This window comes from Capsicum annuum, chromosome 9 (genome assembly GCF_002878395.1).
Source record: "Capsicum annuum cultivar UCD-10X-F1 chromosome 9, UCD10Xv1.1, whole genome shotgun sequence".
Classification (NCBI taxonomy): Eukaryota; Viridiplantae; Streptophyta; class Magnoliopsida; order Solanales; family Solanaceae; genus Capsicum; species Capsicum annuum.
The window spans coordinates 217,757,337-217,761,235 of NC_061119.1; the positions used below are offsets into that span (position 1 = coordinate 217,757,337).

Consider the following 3,899-nt stretch of genomic DNA (forward strand, 5'->3'; position numbering starts at 1 on the left):
AGTTTCCAACAAGCCTTTGATCTATAGTTGGATCAAGGTTCATCAAATGGTAAGAACATCATCCTGTCCGATGCTTCTTAGGCCAAACACCGATATACAAGCACCACATTACAACAGAGGAAAAAAGAAAACGTCACTTTCTATGAGGCTGGACAGCCCATAGTTAAGTATCAGCAACATTGAGAATTGAGTAATGATGTAACACTTGAATTATAATCAATTTCTTGTACACCATAGACAGAATTAAACGTGAAAGAAACACGACTATTCACAGAAATTTGCAGGTTTCGACCATCCAATGTACAAGTTAACAAGGAAACAAAGCGTAAAATGTTGTGCATCAAGAGAATATCAATCGGAGGATGGCCCCGGAGAACTTGAATGACTTCTCCGTCTCTTCCAGACAATGGTTCTTCTACTCTCTTGTCCAGTTCTGCGCAAAAGCATCAGTGAAAATGGATCATGTTAAGTCGATAATAACAAGTTACGTGAAAGAATATGATAATAGTTTTAAAAAGTTGATAGGATTACTTCTGCAACTTTATTCAGCTTATCTCTAACATTCTGCAGCAGCTGAGAAAGGTCACCGTCCCATTTGTAGAATTCTAGCTCTTTCTTGTCGAGTATCTTTTCAGCTACCTATAAAACAAGACGAAAGCAAGATTGTCGACGGTAACTGGTTACCTTTTTTCCCTTGAATGTTAGTAGGTCTAAGAAGGAAAAGAAACAATGCGATAGAGTGGCAGCAACTTCTACAACAGCACTAGTTCAACAAAGGAGTTTGTATCGACAGTTTAGAATTACTCCATGTGAATTTATCGTCTGCCGGACATTTTTAACACTGATGAATACTGAAATTTTCATTTTTACAATGTTGTTTAGTTGGTTTGCTACTGTAATCATAATTTCAATGGACTAAGTTGATGTTAGGACTAAGTAATGATAAAGACAGGAACTAGTAATATTTCAACTATCCATCAAAGTTGAAGTACTAACGAGTAAAAGGGATCGAACGGCAACATGGTCTAGCTTGTGCTAGCTTTGGATATTCCACCTAGTACCTCCTACCTCTCACCAGCATAGGTACGGGGTAAAACTCTACCTAGCAAGGCTTAGGTAAACGGAATGAACCGACTAGTGTTTTTTTTGCCACTGCTCGGATTTAAACCTCATCATATTTCTCCTCCCACTACATTGACTACTAAGCTACACCCTTGGGTGTCCTCTGATACCCTTCAAATTTTGCTCATTCCATATTTCTATGATGAAAATCTAGATTTATATACCACAGTATGAGAAGTACAATGAAGAATAATACTAAAAACTTCAAAGATGAATTACTGACCTTTCTCCCTATCATGCGACCTCCAGCTGAATGCACAAAGTAGGTGTTGTAAAAATGGCAAATAAATGCTTGAGGATCCTTTTCCGATAGCTCCTCTAAGTAACGAGTATAGCTGACACCAGGAGTTGACGGTTCCCGGATGGTATGACCTTGCTGCCTAAACCATTCCAAATCCTTTGCTAAGACCTCTGACCTTTCTAATCCCATGTTTCTGAACTCAGCCTCTGCAGTCAAACGAATGAGCACTAAGATTTGTTTTTTCTACCAAGTCATTTATTTATACGTCTCGGTGGAGAATGTGTGCTTGAAAATTCGAAGGTACAGATGTCTTTGCCATAAGTCAAAATTAATCACTTCATGGTGTAAACTCCATTAGTGAAAAGCATTACTAAACATAAAGGGATACACCTTTCCGATGAACCATTGTTTCCTTTTGTAAGAGGCACTTGATGACTATAAATACCTGCATTTTTTCCATAGGTAGTAACGAAAAACTTTAAGAATTATATACACTCTTCTACTTCCCAAAACTCATTGTGATCAAGATGCTGTTGAGTGTGTTAGATGAATTCGATAGTTTGAGGTACCGCTACTATTGAATTGTGAACCATTTTATCTTGGGAGGAAAAATTCCACAACCTCGGCTATTTGTGGGGAATTAATTCCTTAAGGACACTCTGTGAATTAGGAGGACTTGGTTCTTATTTTGTTTTATCTTATTTCTTAAAAAAAAAAATGTAAAACACTTCTTTGACAGTTCATATTGAACTTGTGTTGACGGTGTTGAAAAACTTCATGAGTGTTCTTGATATAATCTTGAACTTGTGTTGAAGTGGTTTTGCAAAGATACAGATTCTGTACCCGAAACAACAGATTCTTGAAAAGTTGTGTATTTTTTGAGAAGTGTGACAACTTTTTAAAAGAGTTCCAGCAACATAGATATATAGTACAAGTCTGTATTTAGAATAGATCCAAACATGATCCTAAGAAAACATTACTAAGTAAGCAAGGCGGAGCTAGGAATTTTAGTCTATGGGTTCTGAACCGTAATAATTTTGTGGGAGTTAACTATTTTCACACACTAAATAAGATAAAGCTACTTAGTTTTGCAGAATACATTGAATCCCTTCCTCTAGAAGGAGAAGGAGTGAACCCGATCACGTCATGCTTAAGGTCATATTGATTTACGAACCACCTTTCTTGTTGATTTGCCCTTCCTGACCTCTCTCAAACCTTTCAACGATTGTTTAGGTAGAATTAAGGAATTCTCTGTCCCTGTCAGTAAGGACTATTTAGCACCAACATAGCAACTGCAGAATTCTGTGCGACTCGTTAGCCTCTCTATGATAGTGATTAACAAGAATATTGCCTTACAAGCTCATTTGTTGTATCTCCCTCATGTATTGTTATATCAGCTGAAATTCTTTATGTGATGAGTTAAAGAAATGGATCTTAGGCCTAACTCAACGCAGAAGCTAGCTGAAGAGGTGAGGATTGCCGGATATCATATAATGTAACACCCCGTATTTTCGGGCTAGAGTTTAGACCGTCGTTCCTACGTATATAGACCCGAACTGAATTATTCTTTATTAACATACGTGTGGTAATCACTCCTATCATAATGCCCCATAAAAATTCTCGAGTCGATTTCATTTTTAGTGTTATGTTTGAGGGGCTAACAACTAGAACATTGTTCTAAGTGTAGAATAAAGACTTAGTTTTATTTTTAACTCTTAATCTTCGGGATACAACTTTTCAGTCTTCCCGACCTCTGATTTTAGAAATTTTTGTTGCGTTGTGATCGGGGAAGTTAAGGGTACGCCTCGGAAGAGTTTCGGAATTTTTAGATGGGCTTAAGGACACGTTTGGGATTCCATTCCAGTAGCTGCGCGCGATTGGCCCGCATCGCCTGCTAAATCGCGTGTGATGGACCTTAGCTCGCGATTGAGTGGGTGACGCCTGCTTAATCGCGGTGCTCTAGACCAGACGGCGCATGGTGGATCGCCCCAGGCCTTTTTCAGTGAGTCCTCCGAAATTTTAATGGCATTTTGGTAATTAACCATTCCCCAATCATCATAAACACGGGATTTAATCCCTCAAACACCATAACACATATACTTTCCCCAAAATTATTCAAGAACTCTCTCTAGGGTTTCAAAATAAAAACCCAAGTAGTTCAAGATTAAACCATGGGTTTTCAAAACAAATTAGAGATTCGGAATCCCCAATCCACAAACTTCAAGAATCATCCGTTATTTTCTAAAATAGAGGTACGCGGGGTTTTTCTAAATTCTCATGGGCTTAGAAAAATCATGTTTTAGAATGGGGTTTTTGAAACTATATATATGTATTAGATGTTTTACCGTCATTGTTTTGGTCTTTTGACCTTCCCCAAAGTGATTTGAGAATATGTATGTATGAAAGCATGTATTTAAGAACGATTTCTTGTTGAGAGCATGACTTTTGGTGAATTCCCTCTTATTATCAATTTTCAGATTTTTCATAGCATATGAATTGTTTTGCAATGCATTCTTGAAAAGCACTATATGAAATG

General features: G+C 37.6%; 1 pseudogene; it reads right to left on the reverse strand.

Moving 5' to 3' along the window:
• Positions 1-288: 288 nt before the first annotated feature.
• LOC107852546 lies at positions 289-1,769 on the reverse strand (annotated as a pseudogene).
• Positions 1,770-3,899: the final 2,130 nt, after the last annotated feature.